General features: G+C 37.1%; 1 protein-coding gene and 1 pseudogene across 4 annotated transcripts in view; both read right to left on the bottom strand.

The window, feature by feature from the left end:
- LOC136845837 (elongation factor 1-beta'-like) overlaps positions 1-4,672 on the bottom strand; it is a 38,604-nt gene extending 33,932 nt beyond the window's left edge. For 3 of the 4 annotated variants that reach the window (XM_067116234.1, XM_067116231.1, XM_067116235.1), the window contains exon 1: positions 4,609-4,672. The gene's annotated coding sequence lies outside the window, so the exon portion shown is untranslated. The remainder of the gene's footprint in view (positions 1-4,608) is intronic. The other variant, XM_067116233.1, reaches the window with a different exon arrangement.
- A 3,902-nt stretch (positions 4,673-8,574) lies between these two features.
- Positions 8,575-12,720, bottom strand: part of LOC136845511 (cathepsin B-like) — a 4,732-nt pseudogene continuing 586 nt past the window's right edge.

The raw sequence follows: 12,720 nt of genomic DNA, 5'->3' as shown, positions 1-12,720 counted from the left end.
CAATTGGTCCTTTGTCTGCCAAGAGCAATCAGATTCACTAAACTTAGCAGCACCAATAGCCATTAAATGTGCATAAGCCTTCGAACTTCTCAGTTCAGAGTTTTTATTCTTTACCATTGGACTGGGGAGAGCCACTCCAGAGGATGTCATACAATTGGAACTTCAGAAGTTCAAGCAAAGGTGCAATGCATTACTGTATTACCCCTAATACTACTTTCCTTTGCATTTAAAACATTTTTATCTATTTATTACTTTGTTTTTTCTTTTAATATGTGGGATCTTTCTGTATTTCCCTTACCCTCTTACTTCTTCCTATCTGTATTTCCCTTTACTTCCTCTTACTTCTTCTAATGAACTTCGCATATTACTTTGGAAGCTTGAATTTCAAGTCAATGGCCCTGTGGAAGTCTATTTCCATATGAATAGCTTTCATCTACTGAATAATAAATAATAACACTACAAAACTTAGGGTTAGGATTCATTTCTATTTAATTTTTCTGATTGCTAGTGTGGCTATGTTAGGTTAGGATGGGGACAAGGCGGTTCCCGGCCCACTCATGGAAGGGCAGAGGAGCTTAGGTCAGGAGAGCAGTCAAGTTAGCACATATGACTATATATTTTACACCAGGATTTAATGCTCTTGATCAGGTTAGGCTGAGGGAGAGAGGTATGGCAGTAAAATCAGCATCCTTCATTAGGTTCAAAAGGTAAGTTTACAAGGCATCCCAATAATTGGCCTTGTAACATCTTTGCCCTTCATATATTTGTTCTGTGATTAATTCTGATTGTAACCATGGATAATATGTCTCTCTAGGTAGCTTATCCTGTGCCTTATGAATTTTGGGTCTCCCTCTCCCTTACTTGAATACCCATTTTCTATCAGGGTCCCACCATAATTGTTAAATATCAGGGCTAGAAAACCAAAATTTGTAATTTATTGCCAAAAATAAGGGTCAGAAAAAGCATAACACACTTATAAGCAGTCACAATACTATATGGCCCAGTATATATTCTAGAAGAAAAGATTTTTATAAAAATATGAATGGCTGAATGCAAGTGTTACTCTGCTCATTGCAAACTGATCTTTTTTAGGTCCCAGATTCCAATCAGTGCTATCTTACCTCTATATCAATTCAGAAGGTATCCCAGCAATGCTATATAATTCCTTGGCAATGACAATTCAACATCAGTGCCCATGCAACTGCTTTGCATAACTGGCAGTAGGGTAAAAGCTCGAGATGTGAGACACTGCAACATTCCTCCGCTGTTTGGACACTTCCAGAAAATGCATTCGAATGCACCCCATCAGCATCAGTGAGACTTGTACCTCTACACAACACGCCCAGACCTCTCGTTCCTATCAAAGTAACATTTTCTCTAAATTGCGAAATAATGGCATATTTCGATTAAACAGAGATTACGTTAACATTTAGCCATGCAGTGCTAACACAGCCATGACCCTCTTGAAACTTTTACTTAAAACACTTTAAAAGTGAATGAATGGCACCATCTACGATTTGCCGAGTCACTTGTGTAAACAAACTTCCATTTCCTGTGTTAAATCTGCAAAATATTTGTACCCATACACACTGACACCATTTCCTTGACATCAGTGGTAAACGCTGGGTGCCTATGGGGCTTGAGCAGGAACTAGCAAATTTCGGGATGCCACAGCGCTACATAATATTTAAATAACTAGGTAGCTAAACATCAGAATAAGGTTATAAATTGAGTAAAATGTATTACGTGTTCATTTATAATTCATTTGAAAATATTTGCTGTTGGAGCAAACCAGATTTTTTATACAAATTTCAACGCTTTTGCTGTGAACATTACGATGTAGCTATTTTTCGCATTTTCCTATCTTTTTTTATTTATTAATATATATTACAGTGTAATACCGTATAAATATATATCACATACAGTGTAGGTTTTGTCATATATAATGGTGTTTTTAGGTAATAGTTTTGGATTTATAAACTTTATTTCAGTCCTGTATTTTGATGTCATGGAATCTTGACTCTCGTACCAGTTCTAGATAAACTGTCATACTCAACTTTCTTGCATTTTTGCCACAGTGGTAACACTCATATGTACATATTACATGTCTCAGAAGTAAACATAGTACACTAATATGGATTTAAATAAATAAAAAGTCCTAACAACAAAATACTACATTTCTATCAGTAAACAGTTCACTCAGTGTGTTGTCTGCTCTAGGATGTTTGTGGCAGCCAGATGTACAATAGGGCTGGAAAATTGTTCCCACCACAGTTTTTGCTACTTTGGAGTAAAGTACTGTAAACAAACATTCTCACGTATTTTAAGCGAATAAAGAACAAAACGTGTACAATTACAATCAAATAAGCACTGTGGAGCTTCAGTTGTGACGTCAGTAAGGATAAAACCACGGATTAAAGGTAAAAATGCATTTCAGTTCAACCACATGACAGATGGGAATTCCATATCCCATATTTTCACTAGTATAGGCAACAAAATGTTGTTTTTATCGTGCTGATTACAACTAAAATCTTGGGGGTAGATTACGGTTTTACGTATGCTGGGCTGCCTAACTCATTCTGCCTGTGCCGAGATCCCTCCGCCAAGGTAAGTAGTTCCACCCTAAAACAGCTGACGACCAACAACCGAAATGCCCGTGACCTAAAGTACCGACCCAACCCGACCCGACCCGACATGCCCAGAGATCTACCTCAGTCGTCCGATTTGCCAACATGGCTTTCCGTCCGTCGTATCTGTCCCACGTTCAATTTGCTTCCAAGAATCCAGTGACCCTTATGTATTTAGGTATTCTGTGCAATGAAGAGCGGTCACTGCTCATCTTCCTCATGAAAAGTAGCCTCTTGGCGACTTCAGCGGTACTTGTGAAACACCTTAACATTAATCACTCATTACATTTTGTTGATCCAGACGATACAAGCATACACACAAACACAATAGAATCTACATGGCAGGTGTTGAAACGTGTTTTGCCTAGAAGCGGTACAGTAAAACCATGTATAATTCATATTTCTCTATGTATTGCATTAAAAAACTTTGTTAACAAATGTCCCTTGCCCCTTTAAAGCTTTTCTAGAATTAAACGTGCATATCCCCGCACATAGAGCCAATTCAACACCCTCAAAATGCGGTCTAATTTCGCGAATCTCAACAATCATGAGGCGCCGCTGTCCAAACGGATTGGTCAATTCCACGCGGTCTTGTTCCCCAGTTCCAGTTGTCCAGTTCCGCTGAACCCAAAGCGAAGAAGAATGGAGTTACCAAAATCGCCATTCCAGATTTCTCCGATGATTCTGACTTTTGAATGAGGTGCGTGCTATTTTCGAACAGTTTACGATACACTAATTATGAATGGCCATCCTGTGTTAGTTGGTCGGTTTCATCAGGTTAGGTAACGGCCTGAGTTTCTGGGAGGAGTCAGGGGCAAAGCCCCCAGCCAGGTAAGGGGCACGCCACTCTGTGTTCGGTTAGGTTGTTTTCGTCAGGTTAGGTCTCCATCTTTTTGTATTCGTCCGCGATTCTCTAGACGGTACCCACTGCCACCTGGTGGTGGGTCACGGCTAGAAAATTTAGACTAAAACCCACAGCATACGAAACTGCAATTGCCCCAAATCTTGAGTAATATCTATAAACATTACACATATACGTAATTAGTGTTCAGTGCACCGTTAAATGGCGCTGGGAAGGAAGTGTCAATCACAACTCATTGCTTTAACACCCATTTCTGAAACACTTCACATGTATTTCAGTTCGTATGGCAGTTTCCTATAACTCATTTTTATAAATGAAGCTTTAATCTTTTGAAAGGTTTTCTTAAAGGTATAATTTTTTGTTATTTCTCCAACTAAATATTGAGTGAAAAGTGAAAATTCTGCCTCCATGTGTCTCATCCCCATCATTTTACCTTACATTAGGCTAATTTATATGAACTTCTAGGTCACAGCCTATTTGGGTGGGGGGCCAGGCAGTTAAGGGCCAGGTGCCCTACATTAGGATGTACCCTGATATGTTACACTGTCTTATTACACTTGCCTCGAGGGGGAGGTCAGATCAAGTGAGGAGGGTCTAGGGTAGCCTAAGGAACGAAACCTTATTTAGAAACGTCTGCGCTACCATAAGTTTCCAAAGCTGATTGAAATGAGTAGAACAGCTAGCCTACCCTATCAGTAACCTAGCTTACAAGTCCTTAACTGGTCAAGCTGCTGACGCAGCCTAAGCTAGTCTACGGTAGGCTAGGTAATCAGATTCCAATCATGTAACCTCAGCTGAGTTAACATATGTAGGGTGGGCTACCTCCATGAAAAATGACTGAAACGTGATTAACTCGTCATACAATGTTATTATACGTAACATCACCAACTTTCGACGTGAAATCCGATATGGAAGGCAATGAACCCGATCAACCAAATACCGTAGGTTGATGATTCGATGCCTGGTCTTGCGTAGTCACTTTTTCAATTCTAAACGGCTTAACAAATTATGGGCGAACGCATATAACCAACAACCTCAAAACTGGCACTTTCCGGAACAACTGCAGGTTAGATTCATATAATAAATTGTAACACAACACTAATAAGCACACATATTTACCAATGAAATAAACTAGTGATCCGCGTGTAGGTACTAATTTCAGTTGAAAGGACCGACGACAGGCGAATCTGGTAGTCTTGCCAAGTCTGTCAAAATTCCCTAGTAGAGGTCTATTTCAGTGATTGAATGAAGATAAAGGCCATAGAAATAAGTAAGATTATATTTTTAATTATCCATAACGTAACAATATTTATATTATCTTATAAAGAGGTCCATGATTCATTATTTTCAAAATATAAATAAAAGATTTACTTTTCCAGAATCTGGTAATACTGATTTCAGTGGCTGTCTTCTTCAATGTGGACGATGTAAAGAAACAAAGATCTTCGTTGTGAGAAAGCATCAGGTTTGTGCTGAACCTTATACGCGAGTAAGACTATCGAGATTTATAAGTGCAAATAATGATGATGTTATTATAATTGTAAAAGGATAAAAAAAGAACTATGCAATTTATTCGATGTTAATATTGATATGATGTTGAAAGCGATAAATATTAGTGCTTCTCAGTGCAAGTGTCCTGTATCGGAGAGATAGCTATTGTTTAACCAGTTTTGAAAGGGACACTTGATATTAGAACTCAAGTTCATACAGACCTGTTCTGACTCTCATTCAAAATGCGAGAACATATTAGTTATTATTCAGTCTAATGTAAATGGTCTCCTGGAAATGACTGTGGATGATAATTGTTGTAGCCTATATCCTAATATTAATGTTTTTCTTTTTTATATACAGTTTTGCAAGAACTACTTGTAAATGATTTACGGTTCATTGGAAATGCTGATGAGACAAATGGATATTTGGAAGACTGCTTGCATGACAGAAAATAATGTGCACAGATAAAAATTTTCATCTTATAAAATAATAAAAAGAGGATTACCTCTTTCTTGATGTAAGGATAATTTCTTAAATCTGCAATTTATTAACAATATTACTTAAATATTTTCTAGAAAGGCTACGTATGTCTTCTACTATGTTTATTGTTATATACTATTAAATGATATATATTGTAAAAGACGTCAGACGTCTCTTCATTTTCGCATCAACACGTCATGCATTGCATTTCTTAATATGTCAAGACTCTCGTGTAAAATAGTCATGTGTAGAATTTTTCTGGCCTTTCCGCCGATATGTATTTCATCATTGTACATTTATTGTCTCTCAAAATTGCCATTCGTTTGTCTGTCAACAAACACAAATTTGCTCAGAGTGTAGGTCATGGCGTTCGGAGGTCGAACACCACGTCTCCGTCCACTCGGCCATGTATACCTGCGCTCAGGTCATAAACAATTTAATACCCAGTTGACCTTTCTTGTCCTCAATATATATATATATATATATAATATATATATATGTATATATATATATGTATATATATATATATATATATATATATATATATATATATATATATATATATATATATTATATATATAGATTCAGATGTTACCAGGGATGAAATAAACTGGGAACTTACAAAATTACGTAATTCCCTTTAATGATATTACTTGGGCTGCAATACAGGCAAATTTGAAGGGGGCTTTACGGTAAATTTTGTTTTGCCATTAACCACGCCTTAAACACTTGAATACACTCATGATATATATATATATATATATATATATATATATATATATATATATATATATATATATATATATATATATATATATATATATATATATATATATATATATGTATATATATATATAAACTTTATCACCTGTACATTGTTCTGTGCATAAATACAGTTACTAACAGGACCTCATTGAAACTGAAAGGTATCTAGCAGAGATATTTATTCAAGAAAAGTTACAAGCTTTCTAGGACTAACAGTCCTCATTGACAAATATCCGTGGAATGACCAGACACGTAGTCAGCTGTATTTATATGTTTGTGGGGAGTGGATTAAAGCCCTTTCGGTGTGTTGGCTTCTTTATCCACACCGGAGAAAGAGGGTAATTAAAGGATAGAGAAGCCAGCACACGGAAAGGGCTTTAATCCTCCCCCCACATACATATAAATACAGCTGGACTGGACATGTCTGGTCATTCCATGGATACTTGACATTGAGGACTGTTAGTCCTAAAGCTTGTAGCTTTTCTTTGAACAAATATCTCTGCTAAATACCATTCTGTTTCGATGGGTTCCTGTTAGTAAGTTAAATATACCTTAGTTTAACCAGACCACTGAGCTGATTAACAGCTCTCCTGGGGCTGGCCCGAAGGATTTGATTTATTTAACGTAGCTAAGAACCAATTGGTTACCTAGCAATGGGACCTACAACTTATTGTGGAATCCGAACCACATTACAACGAGAAATGAATTTCTATCACCAGAAATCAGTTCTTCATTGGCCAGTCGGAGAATTGAACGCAGGATCAGCAGAATGCTGGCTGAGAACGATACCCACCTATCAATGAGGAATAAGTCCTGTTAGTAAATAAATATATATATCGTATATATACATATATATAATATATATACATATTTATAATATATATATATATATATATATATATAGAGAGAGAGAGAGAGAGAGAGAGAGAGAGAGAGATAAATAACATGAATCTTCTTCTCCAGATGCATTTTTACCCAAAAGCCTATTATTTCCCATACAGGGTTTGAGTCAGGTTATTAAACTCTCGACAATCCAATGATTTTTTAGGCATTCATTTGTCAAACTGGTCTTACTTGCGGTTTGATGTTTCTGATCTATTCTGTTTTATTTGGAATTTGGCCTTGCTTGAAACCCCGTCACATTCAACTTTTGAATGGTGGTAAACTAAGCACTGCAAGCGTAAAATTTCTCACGTCTTCAAAATTATCGTCTTATCTAGCAAAAAATTACTAGAATTTATCTACCTACGTCTTTCTTTATTACAAATTATGGTTTTCATATGTTACAAGTCTCATCACTGACGTTTACAATTGCTTAATGTACACCGTCACTATTCAACGGAACTCAGTACTGAGCAGAAACAAGGATCTCAGTTTCTAAAAATCTAATGAAAGTATATACATGGTTTTATGTAATGAAATTACAGAAAGTATTTTATCCATGAAAATGACATATTTATATTTTCTTAATCTGTGTGCTATCAGTTTATATTCATTGCCACACACGTGGAAAAAAGTCATGCAATTCTTTCGTCCTTGTTTGTTTTCTCAGGACATTTTGTATGATAACGTTTCCACTCCTAAATATAAATGGTTATCTACGGGGTGTTTGTCATGATCTGGAGGGCCAATAGACTGACTTTTTTTACTGATATAGTCTCTGTCCATATGTGACATTAGTAGGTCTTTCAAGAAGAGACAGTTTATCTTGTAATACCAAGGCTGTTACTTTGTTGACAAGTAGTACTTGCTGAACTATCTTAATGTAATAGTATTTAGCAAATACATAATTGTCAATCTCTCTCTCCCTCTCCCTCTCTCTCTCTCTCTCTCTCTCTCTCTCTCTCTCTCTCTCTCTCTCTCTCTCTAATTATATATATATATATATATATATATATATATATATATATATATATATATATATATATGTGTGTGTGTGTGTGTGTGTGTGTGTATAAAATGTGTGTGTATGCTTATTCACGTATTTACACGTACGTACATGTGTCTGTATATAAGCATACCATATAGGTTGGGAGAATGTATACTTGAATGTTAATATTATAGAGTACTAAGAATAATTTATCCAGTCAAGAAAAATAGTAAAATACTATTCGGCTTCGAACTTAATCATCTATTGGATTTAGTTCATTCGAAGACTGAAAATATCTGTTTTCAATTATAAACGTCATGAATCAAAAAGTTTTATTTTCGTTAGACAACTGAAGAAAAACCACGACTTTCTTTAACATTTCTTTGTGGTCTTATAGATATAGAGCAGTGGACACTGTGTTAGAATTTTATGTTACGTAAAGGAAAGTAACACTCAAATCTTTATTATATAACCAGTGTTTAATATTCTCCAAATGGAAAGCAGTTATCAAAACAAAATAAAATCAACGGATGTAGGTTCTGTTCAGAAAAGCTTCCTCTTTCCTTATCGATCGCTAAATTTCCATTTCCACTAAAATTAGTGGGGCAAGTTTTACCACCTGCCACATCTCCTTCAATTTCGCATTCATTTGAACCTCGAAGGATTTTGAAAGACCCTTGGTCACCCCAATCGTTGTTCCAGGAGTTGATAATGAGCCAGTAAGGGTTCCATTTTCCTCACCCCAGCCAATAAGACGGACTGCATGATATCCAAGCAGTGCCTTCCTCGTGCTGGTAAACGCCTGATTTGTATGATAAAAAGTCGTCATAAACAGCAAAGGCAACAGTGACAGGGCCGTTGGCCAAAACGTCTTCCTGGATAGCTGCTACATCTTGAGGAGCACATAGGCTTCTTTCCATACTCCAAATCCTCCTCGTAGGTCTTGGGATATCCGTCTATGCACTGTTTGTGGCACACCAAAATCGACTTCGCCCTCACAAGGGGGCCTTTCTCCAACCATGTGATGCTCGCATTCTTCAACAGAATATGGCTGACACCTTCGTTGCTGTTGTAGCGGCCTCCAGAGACGTAACCGTGCTCGACCCAGTGTCGCAGAACGCAGTCCTCATCGCCACCATAGCACCTGAGACCACATTCAGTGCAGCAGGCAGCCACGTCCTCGGAGGAATATCGGAATATCACAGTTGCATTGGTGTCTATGCAGGTTCTGTCAGTCATGACGCCAGCAGCTGCAACTGCCTGGTAAATAAAAAGAACTCTGAGATGAATCTGTAGTTTTATAAGTTCCTCTTGATATGAAATGTATTTTATATTTTCAAAAAAGAAATGTTAAAAGGTTGTTATCATTCTAAAAATATGCTTGCTCCATATTCTCTCTTCTCTTTCAGCCAGTAAAATGGAAGTAATGGAAGAGCTCGAAACCGAAATAACCCTCTGGATAATACCATGAGTAACGAAGGCCTTTACTATATCGTATCATGCAAAAAGATGAGGTGAAGGGTAGCTGTTGGTTCCATCCTAAATATTGACTTGTTTCTAGCATCTAGATACATTACTGAGGATTCTCATGCTTAACCTAAAGATGGTACAGTTTCATTCTGAGAAGTCATTAGTGTGATTTGAGACTTGGCAATCTCATAATGCATGAGGGGAAATAAGATCCTAAGTAAAAACTACATCATCGACCACATGGCAACAAAGTAAAATTTCTGAACTAATCCAGTTTTGGAAAACTCTGTCACTGCACTAGCAAAAACCCTTAGCTTGAAAAGCAGTAAGTTCCAGTATTGCTATGATCCTCAACTTGCTTAATGCAGTTCGAAGGTTTTCTAAAGGTGGGTTGGCCAAATGTGATGCCAGATTGTTTAAACAATAAAGTGAGATGTAATTAAAAATAAAATGATGGTGTCCATCTGTGGGTAACACTACAGATACAATAACGCAAGGTACAGTTTACTTGATACGACATGAAACAAAAATACGGATGACACTGTAAATCTCAAAATCGTAAAGGCTTATCAGTGCAGATCATTCGCCAGTCAGAGGTATGATATTTAAATTTGTGCCACTGCTCTGGAGGAAAGCTCTTTCCAGTAGTTTATGAATATCATTGAAACACTGGAATATGACTCATACCTACAATACAATAAAAATAAAAAAAGTTCAGTATACTGACAAAGAAGCTCCTACAAGGGTTGTCATATATAGGAAGTGAGCTTTACTCTCTTACCCAGCAAGATCCGCAGTTTCCTTGGTCACGAACTTCCTTGATGGACTCACACAGAGGCCACTGTTCTCTAGCATCAAAGATACTGGGACGCTCAATCCCGTCGTGGGAGCAGTTTTCTTCAGAGGAAGTTTGGGGGTGTTGGGATTTTTGTGAATACAGGCCAGAGTCTGAAGGAATTCTTTTGAAGTTTTCTTGGGAAGTTTCGCCTGGCTGTAAAAGCACAAATATTTAAATTCTATGTATAATCTACGATTAGGTGTAATGTCTTATATTGCTAGGTGTGATGATGAAAATAGCAGAGTGAGATAGAAGTAAATTAAGTCAGTATTTGTTCAATAAGAGATGAACCACTGAATTACGTGAGAGGCACAAATTCACAAGTCTATGTCACAAACTTACCCACAGAAGATATAAAATAAAAGGAAAAAAAAAAATTAAAGATATTGTAATTTAGTCACATATTCCAAATTATACAAACTTACCGTCCATGTCATTTGTTTGCTTTGCAATAATTCTAAGAACTCATCAGAAAGGGGATCTAGTGCCGCAGATGCAGCCGCCACCAATGCACAAAGCAACAGTACCTTCATCCTGAAAAGGAATTCAATAGCTTATTGTAAAACTCTGCGAGACACAAAACAAAATACGTGAGCTGCAAACAACAAAAGTGACACGGTTTCGTTCTGCTTGTCTTCATAATTCAGAAAAACAACAGGGGAACACTTACAAGCAATGATATACTTTCAATATTAACGAAAAAATAGAAGTTATATAACTAATGTATACGGGTAATCATTCACTGGAAACTGAATTTAAACATAAAACTGGTACATTACAAGGCACGCACATATCAGCCATTGAACTATTAATATTCTCAAAATTTAAGGCATGCAGTTATGTGTATGAATATATTCAAATTAATGGCATGATAAAATCATCAAAAGAAAATTAAGGATTTTATTTTGTGGAGATCCGCTTCCGTAACAAATCTATAAATACCACTTGATTTTTAAATAACATAATCTCCAAGAACTCTCGGAAAAGGTAATTAACTTCTGAAACAGCAGTAGCATTAAAAACGGAAAAACACAAAACTTTGTTTTTTTTCTTATCAGCTTTTGAAACTTGTGAATTGAGTTGAATATAGAATTTTGGCTAAAGGCCAAGCACTGGGACCTATGGGGTCATTCAGCACTGAAACGGAAATTGACAGAAAAGGTGAAAGGTGTAACAGGAGGAAAACCTCGCAGTTGCACTATGAATCCAATATTAGGAGAGGGTGGGAAGTTTTGAAGCTTGTGCCAAATGACCCTTTCGTCAGCAAAGAACTGAAAATGAAAGGTCCAGCCGTTTAAGGTTGTTTTAATTGCTCAGGATGCTTGAGGATAAGAACTATTATCAACAGTGTTAGAATTATTAAAAAAAAACCAAGAAAAGGCAGTACTTGTAAAAAAAGAAACTCTAGAAGAGGGGAAAGTACAGCTACTTAGAAATCAAGGTTCGGGATTAACTCGAGCCACAAGTTAGTATGCGACCGTTGATGGCTGAATGGGCTATAACCAGTTCGATACTCGGGAACAAAAGGCCCAGAGTCGTTTCAGTGTCTTTTGTGTGTTGTGGGGGTCCTTAGATGTCACAGTGTTAGAAGGATGAGTGATTCTTCAAACTGACGGTTTAAAGATAATCTTTTCGGATTCCTAGATTATAATATCTGTCCCTGCAACAAGAAATTCTCTGGGAGGTCGCTGTTGTGCCTGTTTATCGCCGTCTTGGAGGTGACACAGATGTTTATAAGAGGAGTCGAGGACAGGTCCTTGTCGTCATGATGTGCATGACTTTGTCCAACACACAGTTCTCACTTTGGCAAGTGTTGTCTGTAAACCAGGATGGCCCTTTGAAGTTCAAGCCAGTCCAAGGTTAGTTATATCTCTTGCCCTTTTTGAAAGGCAATATGCAGCATTTCTACCATTTTTGTGCTCCTAGTGAAACAGACATTGAAAGCGATGCTCTCTGATCATTTTACCGTAATCTTTATATGCCGAGGGCAAATATTTTTATAAGAGGGTGACACTGTTGCTATTAGTTGTCGTTTTTTTAATACCTTTGGTTTTATAATTCTTTTACCAATGCTCTCGACAACAGTACTGGAGGAGCCACTATCCATAAGCTGTCGGGTGATTGTTAAATTCTCATTGGGTAAGGGCCCAACTGCTGCAGTGGGAGAGGTATGCTTACAGTGAATTTCAGTACTTTGGTGGACTCTAGGTAATGTGAGGAGTACTCCCATGCTCCGTTGGTACCGTTGAGGCAGTGTTACAGGTTAATCAAGAAATTTAACGATGATACATATTTTATGGGAAGTAGGCAACCTGGC

Source organism: Macrobrachium rosenbergii, chromosome 14 (assembly GCF_040412425.1).
Source record: "Macrobrachium rosenbergii isolate ZJJX-2024 chromosome 14, ASM4041242v1, whole genome shotgun sequence".
Taxonomy (NCBI): Eukaryota; Metazoa; Arthropoda; class Malacostraca; order Decapoda; family Palaemonidae; genus Macrobrachium; species Macrobrachium rosenbergii.
The sequence above is the reverse complement of the archived record's forward strand: the minus strand, read 5'-3'. Positions and strand labels throughout refer to the sequence as shown.